At 41.2% G+C, this 16,816-nt stretch overlaps 1 protein-coding gene across 3 annotated transcripts in view; it reads right to left on the reverse strand.

Annotated features, from left to right (window-relative positions):
* Nucleotides 1-16,816, reverse strand: part of MDGA2 (MAM domain containing glycosylphosphatidylinositol anchor 2) — a 414,191-nt gene that overhangs the window by 243,934 nt on the left and 153,441 nt on the right. Inside the window, exon 1 of one of the 3 annotated variants that reach the window (XM_069949266.1) lies at nucleotides 15,593-15,633. The exons of the other annotated variants lie outside the window; for them this stretch is intronic. The gene's annotated coding sequence lies outside the window, so the exon portion shown is untranslated. Of the gene's footprint in view, nucleotides 1-15,592; nucleotides 15,634-16,816 lie in introns of those variants that run through there. 3 annotated transcript variants of the gene reach the window in all.

Consider the following 16,816-nt stretch of genomic DNA (forward strand, 5'->3'; position numbering starts at 1 on the left):
TTTTGAACATAATATTTTTCATTTTCATAATCCTTAGATTAATGCTGGCCCACTTCTCAATTTGTCATTATACTGTGTGAATTTATACACCATAAGTCCTGCCACCCTCAGACTCTTGCTCAATATCCTTAAAAGATTATACAAAATTATGTAGCAGAGAGATAGCAACGGCCAAAAATAGAATGTTTAATGGCCACAAGGATTTAGTCTCCTATAATGCGGCAAAGATGTTTGTGAAAAAAGGGGATTAACTTGAGAGACGGCTGACTTTATTTTTTTTATTTTTTAAAGAACATTATTTACCCGTAGGTCTGAGCTGTGTGAAGTGATGGAGGCATGTACAGAGCCACATGAAATAAATTAGGAGACCGAATTCTTGTATACGACGTGGCTCTCTTTTCTAAGATGTACTCATTATGAAATAATTGCCTCTGCTTATCTCCGCTTACAAGAAGCGCAGGGCGGCTGAAGGAACTGCCATTAAAATGCTAATAGAACGAAGGGTTCACGGCCGGAATGTAAACCTTTCCAATGGCTTTTACCACTTCTATGCGTGACCATGCAAAATTTCTTGATGTAGAAATTCAGCAAAAAAAAAAATGTCAGTGTTGAAAATTTTTGTTTTCCTTAATATCAAAAATTTCTATGGATTTCAGCCAAGAGAGCTGCATAATTTAGGTATATTGGGCCATTCAGAAAAACTTCAGGCTCGTTCTACTGATTGGTCGTGGTCTGAACATTTGGACTCCGATAGATAAAAACATTTGATATTTTTCTGTGTGTTTTTTGCTCTAGGCTTAGGTACAATTTAAAGGAGTATTCCAATCTCATAAAAATGGCTTCCCAACCCCTCTAGCCGGTTTAAGGTGGTGGTTGAGAAGCCAAAAACAGCCAAAGTGCATAAGTCTTTAATGGGAGTTGTGCAAACAGTGTAGCCCTGAGATCTACAGAGCTTATGTAATTCTTAAAGCTATGTAAACAGCACTGTTGGCACAACTTCCATTAAAGTCAATAGTTAAACTGCATAACCCACGCTCTTCAGCTTTTTTTGGTTTCCCGTACACCTCTGTTGGGTTGCAAACAAGCTGGAGGGGTTCAGGAAGCCATCTTTATCAGGTGGGATTAGCCCTTTAAGTCACTGTTCCACATGTATTTACAGAGTTTTTATATATCAGTCTAAAAAACTTGTGGAGTTGATTGCGCCAAATTTATTGAAAGGCGGGGCTGGCGTGAAGGCAGAAAATGACATCTATACCTATAAATGAACAGATCTGTGTTAATATAGTACAATTTTTTTATTTTTTTTTAAAGTTGAAGATCATGCCTACTTCGACTAAAACACACCTGTGATTCCCCATGCAAAGTATGTACAGGAGCAGGGACAGCTGTCAGGGACAGGAGTCCCTGCTTCTAGGAATGAATATAAAGAATTGCTAACAACTAGATAGAAGTGAATGAAACAAGGGGATATGTAAACTTCTGTATTTTATGATAGACGGCATCACCTGACACAGCTCTTGCAGATTCCCCTGTGCATAGCAATCCAGAAGAGGGCGCTGTCATTCTGGGGCCACCTACACAGTAGCAGGTAATATCACAATCACAATAAAACTTGGCTACACCAAGAGGATCAAGGCAAAGTAGGTCCTCAAAACCAATTCATCCAAACCCAACCCAACCAAAATATCACCCCACACCACCTCACTAAAGATGGAATGAACAATACAATAACCAGGAGACAAGAGTGGTACATTACAAAATGGAAGAAGGAAATGAGAACATTCCAGAGACTGAAGATGTATCAGTAAGACTACAGACTGGCCCCATATCTGGAGAAACTAGAAAACCTCACAGACTGAGCTGCTATAGATTAAATGCCCATAGACTGACCATCAAATCAGGGTGGCACAGACAAAGCTACATGCCCAACAGTGTGACCAAAAAATGTTGGGAAGGATGAGGCCCACTTCTTGTTGCTCCAAATACTCGGCAATAAAAAAACATTTAGTTTAGGAGACTCTCAGATCTCCTCCTGGACCTCCATGGAGGAGGAAGAGAAACTGCCCATCCAGCTGGGAGAAGAAGAGAACACATATAGCAGCACAATATTCCGATGTTTGCCATATACTTCTATCCCTTAACCTCCTAGGTTCTCCTCCCTATAGTATATCATTACTGTGGAGACACCATTACATATTTCTCGATGTCGGAGAGCTAGTAAGACCTTCTGGTCTGGCTAGCTTGTTGACATTAAGAAACATGTGATGGTGTCTCTGCATTGTTTTGGTTGATTTTCCTGAGGCCAACTATCATTGTGAATGCACTTACTAGGCTTTGCTCTCACTAGCTAAAATTCTACTCTACACAGATGAAGGGCAAATACCCCGAAACAGCTGTCAGTGGATGGATACCTTGCTTGGTTATTTCCCAAGTCCTTTTTTACTGGGGCTTGTTGGCAGGTGCTTTCCATCACTGGAGACCCCCTTGGCTTTGCTGTTCCTTCCCGGTAGTGGGTCTGGCTAGCTCACTGACGTTGAGAAACACATGATGGTGTCTCTGCAATATTTTTGCAGATTATAACATTAGACACCACACCTCCACTCCACATCTCCACTCCTGAACACCAAAAAGGCCAATGGACAAGTTTAAAAACATAGTAACCAGGTTCAACCTAGAGAGTGTGTTGATCCAGAGGAAGGCAAAAACCCTTATGAGGCAGATGTCAATTTCCCCATCGCAGGGAGAAAATTCCTTCCCGACTCCAATGGCAACCAGAATAATCTGGATCGTATCACCAGAAATCTAATGCCCATAATTTTTTATATTTTTCAAGAAAAGCATACAGGCCTCCATTGAACGTATTTAATGAATCAGCCATGACAGCATCATGTGGCAGAGAGTTCTATAATATCACTGCTCTTACAGTAAAGAATCCGTGTCTGTGCTGGTGGTGAAACCTAAAAGTAGAGGATGCCCCCTTGTCAAAGTTTTCCGAAGCCGTACTGTCATACCCTGAAAAAGAAGGCAGTACGACTTTGAAAGGCGTCGTGTCTTTGAAATAAACTTCTTAAACTTATCTATTTTGGTGTTTCGGACCAGCGTCTGATGTAACCTAAGGGCCCTATTCCACGGGCTGATGGGGGCCCGATCAACGATGTAAACGAGCGCCGATCTGCTAGATCGGCGCTCGTTTACTGGGCCTATTCCACGGCCCCGATGATCGTTAAGCGTTACCGATGTCCTTGCAGCCCTTGCACCATACATTACCTGTCTGGGCTGCAGGTTTTCTCCTCTCGCGGGGTCCCGCGCGCAGCAGTTTCGGAGCGGGGCTGTCAGAACTGACAGACCGCTCAGCCAATCACTGGCCGCGGTGGTCACAGCCAATGATTGGCTGAGCGGTCTGTCAGTTCAGACAGCCCCGCTCTGAAGCTGCTGCACGCAGGACCCCGGGAGAGGAGAAGACCTGCAGCCCGGACAGGCAATGTATGGTGCTGCTTAAATTGTCGGTCGCCGCCGCGCACCGCTATTCCACCATAGTGATGCGCTGGTGGCGAACGATGATTTTAGGTCTGACCTAAATGAATGATCAGCCGATGACACGATCATCGGCTGATCGTTCTCTCTATTCCATAGAGCGATAATCGGCCGAATTGGGCTGATTCGGCCGATTATCGCTCCGTGGAATAGGCCCCTAAGAGAAGAGCTGTGGCGGCAGTCTCTCATTCACACGGTGTGGAGTGGAGTGTCTCATTCTCAGCACAAACCACCCAGGTGAGAGTTTCCCATAGACACGAAGCTTATTATTATTGTGTGTGATCTACGCTATGGAGCGCTGTCTCTATTTCTGCATTATAACATTAGGACCCAGTCGTAACCAGGATGACTGGATGACATCTGGAATGGTGACATCAGTCAATTAGTGCAGCATGTAGACAGAGGAGCCGGGAACGTCCATTTAATGTCATTAAAAGCCCATTTATTAAATTAGTTTTCCATTATATGTTGCAGTGTCAGCCTTAATAATTACATCACATAATTACATTTAATGGCACCAAAGACTTGGCGTTATATGTATATGACGCTGACGATGAGGGCGCAAGGCACTTAGGGGTTTATTACTTTATTCACATAGAGGCACAGCACGCTTGATGGTTACTGAAATATTAAGTAATACATTAAAGGGGTACTCCAGCAAAAAAAAATTAACTGGTGTAACAAAGTGGCAGCGATTTGTAAGTTACTTCTATTTAAAAAAAAAAAATCTCAAGTCTTGCAGTACTTATCATCTGCTGTATGTCCTGCAGGAAGTGGTGTATTCTTACACTCACTCCTCACTTTCCTGCAGCCTCTTCCTTATCATCACAGACAGACCAGGAAGTCTCAGCTCAGTGGTTCTGGTCAACATAAAAACTTATGTTAAAACAATAGTTTATTTTCTGATAACACATTTCCTTTAAGGCGGCAAAGATTTGATTCTCAATGGCTTAAAGGGGTACGCTGACAGTTTAAATTCATCTAGTATCAGAAAGTTATAATTAACTTCTATTTAAAAGTCTCAAGTCTTCTAATACTTATCAGCTGCTGTATGTCCTGCAGGGAGTGGTGTATTCTTTCCAGTCTGACACAGCGCTCTCTAGTACCACCTCTTTCGATATCAGGAACTGTCCAGAGCAGGAGAGGTTTTCTATGGGGATTTGCTACTGCTCTGGACAGTTCCTGACATGGAACAGAGAGCACTGTGTCAGACTGGAATGAATATACCACTTCCTGCAAGACATACAGCAGCTGATAAGTACTGCAAGACTGGAGATTTTAAAATAGAAGCAAATTACAAATCTATATAACTTCCTGACACCAGTTGATCTAAAAGAAATAATAATAATAATAATAATAATAATAATAATAATAACAATAATAATAATAATAATAATAATAATAATAATAACAACAATAATAATAACAATAACAATAATAATAACAATAATAATTATTATTATTATTATTATTGTTTGCAACCCATGCAATAGGCAATAGGGGAACCATTAAAATAAAGAAACCGCCCCTCCCTTTTTCACTTCAGTACTGAGCAAAGAACCTAAATAATTATATATTTTTTTTTATTTTTAATAAATTAAAAAAATATTTATTTTTTTGGAGTCACAATAGAGATAATTCAATTAAATAATTCAATTAAATTGTTAAATAGAGATTCTTAAAAATTAATTTAATAACCGCGGAAGAATAACAATGATAATTGCTATTACGACTGTCGTCGTTAGCGCCATCATTTTACATCAAATAAATGTGTCATTAGAAAATCAAATTAATTTAAAAAAAATAAAATATTATATATTTTTTTTAAATTATTTATTTATTTATTTTTCAGACGATCATGTAGACATGCGATTTCTATCATGTTAAACAAACAGACAAATCACGGCGCTCTTTGAAGGTCGCAGCGCTCAGTAATCCCTCCTAAGAGATGTTTTTGACATCTTATTTCCCTGTCGGCAGCAAATAATAAATGCAGTTCTGGATTTTACATATCATGTCGTATGAAGACAGGAATAGAAGTGTCAGAAAAGTCCTGGTGTGTTTGTCGCTGCAATCCATCATTTGGTTCAGAAACTTCTCCTAGATTGTTTGTTACATCTGTTCATATGATTAATATTCGCCAGGCTCGGAGGAATCTTCCCTCTTACCGCTATATACAAAGGTACTTTCCAGCAATGTGACTACGAGATCCAATAGATGACATGGATCATCATAATTGTTTCTGACAAATTCAAATCTCTCTGCTATTCTCATCTATGAAGCATACTGTACCTCTAGTAAAAAAAGTAAAACTTCTCAGAGCGCCTACATTTGAATATTCAGGGCATGTCAGTTCTCTGCCATTTGTGCTGCAGGATCTTCTTTCTTAAAGGGGTTGTCCAGCGAAATCTTTTGCTTTTAAATCAACTGGTTTCAGAAAGTTATATAGATTTGTATTTTACTTCTATTTAAAAATTTCAAAATCTTCCTATACTTATAAGCTGCTTTATGTGGTGTATTCTTTCCAGTCTGACACCTCTGTCCATGTCAGGAACTGTCCAGAGCAGAAGCAAATTTCAATACAAAATATCTCCTGCTCTGGACAGTTCCTGACATGGACAGAGGTGGCAGCAGAGAGCACTGTGTACAAATGGAAAGAAAACAACATTTCCTGCAGGACAGGAAAGACATGAGATTTTTAAATAGAAGTAAATTACAATTCTATAAAAGCTTTTGAAACCCGTTGATTTGAAAAAAAAATATTTTTTGCTGGAGTACCCCTTTAATATTGCATAAATACGATGTAATTAAAGCTGCAGCCCAGACACCGGTCATGATTTCTTCCATTATTCCAATACTCCAATGTTAGTAAACTACTTTTCATTGTTGGAATCTATGCAGAGGCTGCTGGAATCAAAGGGCAATTTTAACTATAAAGTACTATTTTCCAGACATTCTATTCATCTACAGATATACGACAGTCCACTATGGATAGAAAATCTCTCAGGTATATGCTTACCTCCAATATCAACTGCCCGGGGTTGTCAAAAAAATATCAAGAATATCACTGACCACCAAATAACAGCCTAAGGCAATAAAACATAACTTTTATTCCTCATTTAAAAGACTAATGACAACCAAATATAATTGTGCCTAACTTGTGCAAACAACCACTGCCTCAGCGAATGTACAGTATACTGATAGATGGAGACTCGAAAAAAAAGGGTCAGGGTACAAGTGCTCTCTCACAGCTATATCACATAGAAAACTCTCCCTGCCTTTTGTGGGACCTACCTCCTTAATAGGGTGGTCCCAACCATGATGTCGGTCCCTTCTGAGCCACTAAGTGCAGGATAAAATTTAAAAATAGGTGACAAATCAGTGAACACAAAAACACCCTATATAAAAATAATATACAGATCCAACATGTTTCTCCTATCTTATATTACGGGTTCATCAGGGAAACAAGTGTAAACTGAGATATCATTGCGGAACCATTATAGAAGATCAAAGCTCCTGAAAACATCAAGTCAAGACTCAGATAAATTTAGATAATTAAGGCTTAGTGCCTTAATTATTCCACATCTGTGGCCTGGGTATGTAAGGAAGCTTCTCGCACATGTGCCCTGTCTGAGTGTCGAGGTCCTTTGGTCCTGCAAAGGTGTTTCTGCATTTGCTCTTCAAACGTGTTCCTGTGTTCCTGTATTCCCTGTCCTGGTTCTTCTGTTCTTGTACAGTTTTCCTGCCCTGTCTAACCTGGTTTCTGCATTCCCGCTATGGTGTTCTTATGTACTGTTTTTCCTGCTGCTTGATACTGTACTTCCAGTGGCTCCTAGTATACCTGCGTGGTCCTGTCCTGAACCTGCACCCTTGCACCTGTTACCATTCCTGCATCAAGTTACCCACTTGGTGTGAACTGCACCATGTGACCAGCAGCAGCATCTATCACCTACACCCGTTACTTTGAGTGAGTGTATATTTGTCTATACTGTCAGTTTGTCAATGCGGGTTGAACACATTTGCCATCTGGTCTGCCTGCACCAGCTGTCACATACTTAGTCTATCTCAGGAGGTAGCGACGTGACGTATCCTCTGGGAAAGTCTATCTCCACCATCAGGAGTATCTCATGTACAACGTAGGATACGCTTAGATAACGTCCTTAGGGATAGACGGGCATGTAACACAATGGGGTTACGTACGTTGATTCTGACAGATGCATATACTTCTACATCTACAGATATAGCAAACTTTATAGGGAACCAATCAGCATGATTGTACTGATATGGCTCCTAGCATACGAGCAGCGTCTACCGCGGTAACTTTATACCAGTGGAAAAAGTGTTTTACTGCTGGGAGGCCAGGAGAGGGGTGGCTACTATTATCTAGGTGGGGAGCCGTCTGTGACTAGTCACGGCTCTCTGCCGGTGAGCGCGCTCTGCTGGAATGATTGACAGGCATAGAGACTACTAACAGTCATGTATTCAGACTCCTAGTAGGGTTGAGACATGGACTCCAAAGAAAGGTAGTGTAAGAGCTGCTTTGCTTCGCTTTTCTTTCCAAAAATTCTTATTCATGACCTATTCCAGGGCCTTCCTTCATAATTCAATCCAGTATCTGCCATGTTACAGACAACGTGGAGCTGTAACCCAGACGCTGGTCACTAGTTCTACAAGTCTATTAGTTTACATTAAATACTTGTCTTTCCCAACCTCACTGGTTCAGCAAAACAATTACTGATCTCAGAAAAACCAACTAAAGAAAACACTGTCAGCTGCTAGTTAGAGCGCTGCGAAACCCAAGGTGCATTGCCCCTCTGGGAAATACAAATATGCAAAAGAGTCAGCGGAGCCTTATTTAAGAGTCTCAAAATACGAAACAAGAAGATATCCTTCCAGTGAAGGAGGTAATACAGGGATGGACCCAGTCAGGAGACCACCAAAGCCACCATATTATGTGGTCCTTCCCGTCAGTATTCTACTCTATTACAAGTCTAAGAATAAGACAGTTGTTTCGGGTGCTGCCCCTCATCAGTGAGGAGTAGGAGTCTGGCTACGCCGGAGTAATGCCTAGGCGACCGCTAAGACAAAAAATAATCACCAATCTTGGGTCGAACAGCCTTACTGGTTAGTATACAACTTCCCATTGCCTGAACCTATGTTAAGGCTGCTGTAATCACAGGACTAGTAAGAAGAACAGAGGAACGGCACATCCCAGAGCTGTAAGAGAAGATGATCCAGAATTGTTATGTCATAGAGAATACAAATATTTTCCCAAACAGTCAGGTTGGGGGTGGTGACAAGTTCCCTGTAAAGTAAATAGCAATGCTGAAATATATGTTTACATTGGTATATAGTATATATTGAGCATTGGTGCTTTACCATTTTCCAGTCAATACAGTCCAACCTAAGGGACGTCGTAGGGCAGAAGGCTGAGATGAGGAACATCCAGTTGTTGTAAAAATACAATTTCCCTTGGGCTTGCATAGCCTTTGGCTCTCCAGGCATGATGGAAATTGTAGTTTTGCAACAACTGGTGGGCCGAAGGTCTCCTATCCCTGCTTGTAGAGTAAAAAGGAAACCTTCAATAATAATAATATATAATATAACCCTCAATAATAAAAAAAAAATATATGAATTCTCAGAATCTGTGATGCAAGAGGTATACAGTAAGAAGAGATGTTTTGCTGCAGATTACCGACTTGATCGCAAGCAATTATACTGTTTAGACTGAAATGTCTTCTGAATTCCATGTTTTATGCAGCAGATGAGCAGCTGGCCTCCTCTAACTCTTCACTAGAATCTGAATTGATTTATGCTAAACATTCCTCTATTTGCAAACTTTGCATAGTAGAAGTTGAGCATAAAGAGAAACACCCAACCGAGGATAGGAATAACGTCAATGAGCGAAGAGATTCCGAGCATTAACCCTTTTTTTCTACCAAGAATGAGTGTCTTACAGTCCTGGCAGGGAACGATACAGTAACCAAAGAAGGAACCTGATAGGTCTTTGCTATCGAATGCTCGAGCTCCGAGGACATCTCCACTTTGTGTTGTTTTATGGAATTTTGGCTTTAAAAGAAGAAGATAAAGATAAAGGCTCAAGTTACAATGTAGCCTGAGCTGGAGCAGACTGAGATGGGGGAGATGGGAACTCCAAACACTAAAGCAGGGGTCCCCAAACTAAGGCATGCGGGCCGCACGGAGCTTTTTATCCGGCCCCACCGCACTTCCGGAAGGGGCACCTCTTTCATTGGTGGTCAGTGAGAGGAGCGAATTGATACCGCTCCAGCACCGACAGCAGGTATCCTCCCACAGGCCGAGTGCAAGTGACAGTTACGTTGCTCATGCACGTCCGGCTGCGTGACGTCACTTGTCTCGGCCTTCCGCAGCGGGACAAGAATGAGCTCAGCTTGCCTCACTGTCATCCTGACAGAGCTGCCTCCTCCAAGCAGAACAGATAGCACCTGGTGTGGTGAATATTCCTGGAGGGGGGCCAGAAGTGCTGGTTGAGGGGATGAAGGTGAAGTGAGGGGGGGGGGGGGGGGGGCTGATAGAGCGTGGGGAGGGGGAGTGAGGGGGGAGTTAAAAGTGGGAAGGGGGTAAGGGGGCTGGTTGAGGGGGTGAAGGTGAAGTGAGGGGGGGCTGGTTGGAGGTTTAAAGGGAAGTAAGGGGGCTGGTTGAGGGGGGAGTGAGGGGTTGAGTGGGGGCTGGGTAAGGAGGGAAAGAATGATTAATGCCTTTACTATTTTTGGGGTGGGGGGTTGTGGCTTTTTGCATCGGGATTTGATTATAGTTTTTTTTATAGTCCGGCCCTCTGACTTAGGGACAGTGAACTGGCCCCCTGTGCGAAAAGTTTGGGGACCCCTGCACTAAAGCGACTCTGTATCCACAATCTGCCCCCCCCCCCCAAACCGCTTGCACCTTCGGAGGGCCCAAAGACACACATACCTGGTCTGGCACAGTCCTGTGGCCCACATACACAGGTGAGTATGTGTGTGTATGCCGGGGGGGGGGGGTTACAGGACTGCACAAGCCAGGTGATTATGGGTAAGGGGGGGAGCTCTTGTGGCTGGAGGTCTGGAGGTACAATGCTGCCTCTGGAGAAACTAGGAGGGAAGGTAGCCGATGGCTTCTTGCTCTGTCAGTCCCTTTTATTATACGGACCCCATAGCAGTGGCATGGTCATCCTTTATGGTAGCTAAGCCACTGCATATGTAATATATACTTCTTATATATTTATAGTAATTTATTTTTTCTAAATTTTGCATTTCAAAGGATCAATTTTTCTTGAAATTTTTTCTAAATGTTGTTAATGGATGACAGTTACACCGGAGACCATATGTGTCACGTTTCCTGCTCCTTTACTCCTTATTAAATTCCCCTTTCTCCGTTCCCATAGAGAAGTGTGAGTTTGTGTAGATGCCAGATTCCGATGCGGCTTCTCTCAGGGTGTTTGTTATCACAGAGCCTCTTCCACAATCTGTATCAACCTTTTACTTCTCACTAAGTTATCAATCCCAAATGCCCAGACCTTATTAGGGCCGACTAGATTAGGACAATAAATTCTAATTACAGAGGTGAATGAGCAGAACGAATGCAAATTCATTTTTCAATATGGATGACAATAGGCCTGGGCTTCACGCACACACAAGAGTGCAGGTACTCAATATTAATGTGCCTATACTATAATCCGAAAATGTTTTAAAAAAATCCCCGTCCACTCCCCTGATATCTGGTTTAATAAGTGGTTTATTTCCCTTGAAATAATTCCAGAGCTTCTTTTCCTATGACACTGCATTATGCTTTTCCTCTGTTATACCTTTGGGAAATGTATCATTAAATTGACAAGTGGGCGGTACCATTCTCCTTGAAAGTATCCACTGTCCAATCAGATTAGTGACATGCCCTATTGCTAAGGGGGATCTGGTCTGGAGCCATTGCTAATTTAGTAGGTCTTGTGTAGGGAGTTCCTATTTATTGGTTCTAGTCTGCGTGTTTTTCGGGTGTCTAGAATGCAGTGTGTATTAATTTAAGGGGCCTGGGGTCTGTATTTATTTGGTAGGTCTCATCTGAGTTTAATATCTATCTAGTGAGTTTGCTTTGGGGTCTGCTTATTTAGGAGATCCTGTATTTGTTTAGGGGTTGGGGATTTTGTATGGGTTTAAAGGGGTTATCCAGTTATAAAAAATATATATTTATATTTATATATTTTATTTAAACATATATATATATATAGTCATATACAAATGGGTGTGGCATAGGGAAATGCGTGCCCCACTTTTTCAGATGCTTCCTGTTGTTAAAAAAATTGGCTAGTATGTATATAAAGATAGCCTATACAGTGTACAGGGTACTAGTTATTAGAGCTAAGTGACTACCAGCTCGAAAAGATTACATGGAAATAAAAAAAAAAAAAAGTAATAAATCAACTGGTTTGAGAACGTTATATAAATTTGTAATTTACTTCTATTTAAAAATGTCAAGTCTTCCCATACTTATCAGCTGCTGTATGTCCTGCAGGAAGTGGTTTATTCTATCTAGTCTGACTGCTGCCACCTCTGTCCAGAGCGGCAGTAAATCCCCATAGAAAACCTCTCCTGCTCTGGAAAGTTCCTGATATGGACAGAGGTGGCAGCAGAGAGCACAGTGTCTGAAAAGAATTCACCACTTCCTGCAGGACATACAGCAGCAGATAAGTATGGGAAGACTGGAGATTTTTGAATAGATGTAAATTACAAATCTAACTTGAATATAACTTTCTGAAACCAGTTGATATAAAAGAATTTTTTTCCCGCTGGACAACCCCTTTAATTCCATACAGGAAACAGCAATGCATCCCCAGTATGAAGGAACGAGACGGAAAGGTGGACTGTGTGTAATTACCGGTTTAACACCGATTACAGCAGTAGTGTAAATACACAGAGAAGATGATGGCGGTGTCCTAGTCAAGATTAACCCAGATTACAGGTACAGTGTAAATATAGCCCAGAGAAGTCGGAACTCCGCAAATACATGTAATACTGTTAATGCTATAAATAAGGCGTATGCGCGAGGAGGGACGTCTTAATTATACACATACAGTACCGCGCGGGTTATAGGGAAAATCAAGGAAACGGAAGATCTCTGTAATTAGACGTGTAGACAGATTCGCAGGAATGTAATAATTACAGGTCAGAAAATACATCCGATACGAGGTGTAAATAGCGGGAAGGAGTCATGGTTGTAATGAAGAGTCGCCTTGTAGGGCATCAATAAGATTGACGGATATGCCTACACTAATATATCTAGTATAGGACCCCTGAAGTCTCGGGTGAGCACCATATTTACAAACGATGGAGCTGCAGCCCAGACCGTAGTAACTTAATTTACACACCTACTAGTTCTCACTACACTTGCCTTTTTTCCGTATACTCCTACCCGTTGCTTGGACCATTGCCAAGGCTGCTGTAATCACAGGACTGTTTTCAATGATCAAATTAGTTCATGTTTTTCTACCTACAGAAATAGCAAACAGGTTTGCCGCATCATGATCTGTAGCATGGTAAATAAATTGTTAAAGTATATATCTGTAGATAGATGAATTCAATTAGATTACGTTGATAGAGTTAATAGAGTCCTGTGATTACAGCAGCCTTGGCTTCATGGGGTTGTCTGAAAATGAATCTTATTTTTAACTGTCTAATGGAGATGAGCGCAAATCTCAGGCTCGTTTCTGATCGTTCAGGATTTGATTACCGGTGGCTGAAGAAGTTTATGCAGCCCTAGAGAGTCTGGGTTAACATGGATACAGTCTATGGATATACAGTATCCATTTTTTCCAGGCAGCCTTAAGGCTGCATACAACTTCTTTAGCCATCAGCATTGGCGAAGCTACCATAGAGGCAGGGTAGGCTATGGGGCCCGTGCAGGAGGGAGGTCGGGGGGAGAAGCAAAGAGCGTGTGTCCTTCTGCTTAACCGCTTATGTACTGCAATGTGTAAGTGACCCAATGTTTACTTACATGCTGCAACACAAAAAAAGGGTTGACAAGCAGAAGACAGAGATCTCTGCTTCACTGCACTGATAACCCTTGACCTCTGTTCTTCAGCTGGCAATCAAGTAGGAAAGGAAAATGAGCAGAGCCCAGAGGTCAGTGGTTATTAGTGCGTACGCAATGCTTTGTGTTGTGCTTAGGGGAGGGGGGCCCCTTAAAATTTTTGGCTGTGGGGCCCCGTGAATCCTAGCTATGCCCCTGGCCACCAGTAATAAAAAATCCAGAAAGATCAGACTTGAGCATAATCGAGTTGCGCTCATCTCTATTACCTAATAAATAAAACCCGTCTGGTGTAATCCTATATTAAACTTCCTGGTCATCTGTACAGGACACTCTAGCCAGGATTTTAGCCAACTCTATATCAATCCTACTACACTTTGTTAACTATAACCCTTACCACATTGTAGGCAGTAGAAAGAGTTGGCTGAATTCCTGACTAGAGTGAATACAGGAACTGGTGGTCCATTACTGAATGTACAGTAGACTGTGCAGAAGGAAACCATAAAAGATTACAGAAAAGTAATTACATAACCCTATTTACTTTTATATGCTAATTTATAGGACTATTTGAAGCCATTATGCCAAGGCTGCTGTAATCACAGGTCTCCATGAACAAATTATTCTTTAATCTATCTATCTACAAATATAGCAAACATGATACAGATCACAATGAAGGAAACTTTAAAGGGGCCATTCCAATAAATAAAAAGTTTTGCTTCCTGGTGAGTATATAGTCGCAGCCTGTTACTTCTTACCCACTTGCAAAGGGTTGGGCTATGGTGCCGGCTCACTGGCTTGGTTTTATTCACAAAATAATCCCAACCCCCATAAGAAGAGGATCTGTGAAGCGAGCATACAAAGAACTTCTTAGTTGCTGGGACAACCCCTTTAAATAGAGATTTAACACATTACATACAATTAAACTGTCAAGGTTGAGATTGCTGCATCACGGTCTATAGAAAGTTAAATGTCAACTAGAAAAGATTGTTACATTTGTATCTATCTCCTATCTATCTATCTATCTATCTATCTATCTATCTATCTATCTATCTCATATCTATCTATCTATCTCATATCTATCTATCTATTATCTATCTATCTATCTATCTATCTATCTATCTATCTATCTATCTATCTATCTCCTATCTATCTATCTATCTATCTATCTCCTATCTATCTATCTATCTATCTATCTATCTATCTATCTATCTATCTATCTATCTATCTATCCATCTCCTATCTCCTATCTATCTCCTATCTATCTATCTATCTATCTATCTATCTATCTATCTATCTAGTATAGATATAGCTAGAGCAGCACAACTTGTTGTAGGAGGGTGCCAGCAGGTGGTCTTGACCAAGACTTCCAAAATATATGCAAAAAGGATCGCCCACAGCACTCCAGATAAGTTGAAAATTCAAAAGTATTTATTCCATAATAGTGCAGCACAGCAAACAAGTCAAAAGTGCGACGTTTCGACGACCTACCGTCGTCTTTTTCAAGCATGTCTTTTTCAAGCAGTCTTTTTCATCTATCTATCTATCTATCTATCTATCTCCTATCTATCTATCTATCTAACCGACAGAACGGAGTGCACTCTCAGGAATAAGTGCTCGGAGTGCCAGCAACGGAGACTGGATCCACGTCTCCTCTTCAAATAATCGTAAGAAATTGCAGCACTTCCAAAATAGTGAAAACAACTGGTGGTTTATTTGGTGTAGCAAATAACAAAAATTAGCAACGTTTCTGTCTCATCACGAGACCTTTCTCAAGCATAAAAAATCAGTGACTCATATCCTTTTATATACTTAGTGAAATACAAAACAGGTGAGTAATCACAGTGTGATCATGTGACTCAAATACACAAGTGTAGTGAAAAAAATATTACATCGGGTTCCAATCAGGAACAATGTGTAATTACAAAGTATGTATACAGTACAATTCATCCAGTGTTGTGTATACAAGGTGATACAAATGTTAAAATATGTTACATATAATAAATCGGCGGGGTTAGCTTCCACTCACCACTGCTCAGAGAAGAAAAAGGTAGGCTGTACTTGTCTCCATGCTTGTACGCCCTCGTTGTGAATAGTTTGTAAACAACATCAACCCGCATGCGCGGGTCAGTGGGTGTCAACTGGCTTACGTCATTGTAAGAAAAACATAACAACAAGCCCCGTGTCACTACTGTCAGGTACGTACTAGATGTCCAGCCGCAGAAACTTCTGCAGCCTCTGGTGTAACTTCACACTGGTCATGGAGTCAATAAATGTTCAGTACGCTGTGGTCTTGCGAACCAAGGAAAACGCCACTGTTGACAAAATCACATGTGAACACTGGCTACGTTGGAACACATAGGAAAGGAGCTGGAAAATGGGTCTAATAGACTAAAAGGGATAGGAACTCATTCCAATGAAGCAGGGTTATCCGGTGGAGTGGAGAGCATTCCCGCAAAGCGGAATCGCTCTCCAGTCAAAAAACCTGGGGGTCAAACCGGGACCCACAATGTGGACCACGGGACGCCCAGATAGTCACCCAAACCCCTGTGCAAACTTTTCCCACATCTAACCCAAAGCCCCAGGTAAATACTGCTATAACGCATTGCACATCACAGTGTGAACATGATCTTAGATAACTAGACAGTCATAAATCCGGGCAACATGTGGAGAACAAAAAAACAGCACTCATTCAGAGCAGTGGTGGGCAGCCTTCCTCGCCGTTCCCAAAAAGAAATCTACAAAAAGAAGAAAAGAGAAAGGATATAAGTAACAACAAATACAGAGCAAAACAAGAAAAAAACATCTAGATGAGTTTTCGGACAAACCACTTCCCTGCAAAATTCATTTGTACATTTTAGTTGTAATTACAAATTCCGCATTTAACCCTTTAGGTTGCAATGTGTCAAGCCTGTGGATCCACATAAGTTCACGTTTTTTAAGCAATGTGGTACGATCACCTCCCCTTTTAAGGGGTGGAATGTGATCCAGAATTTTGAACTTTAGATCACTTTCCCTATGCCCCAGATCCAAAAAATGTTTGGAAACTGGTAAGTCTTGTCTTTTCGTTCTGATTGAATACCTGTGTTGATTCAATCTAGTTCTCATGTCTCGAGTTGTTTCTCCAATATATAAAAGTTTACATGGGCACCAGAGAACATAGATTATCCAGCTGGATGTACAAGTAAGGTAGAAATTGATGTTATACACTCTACCAGTAGATGGATGTATAAAGTTAGTCCCTTTATCCATA

The sequence above is a fragment of the Dendropsophus ebraccatus genome, chromosome 13, assembly GCF_027789765.1.
Source record: "Dendropsophus ebraccatus isolate aDenEbr1 chromosome 13, aDenEbr1.pat, whole genome shotgun sequence".
Taxonomy (NCBI): Eukaryota; Metazoa; Chordata; class Amphibia; order Anura; family Hylidae; genus Dendropsophus; species Dendropsophus ebraccatus.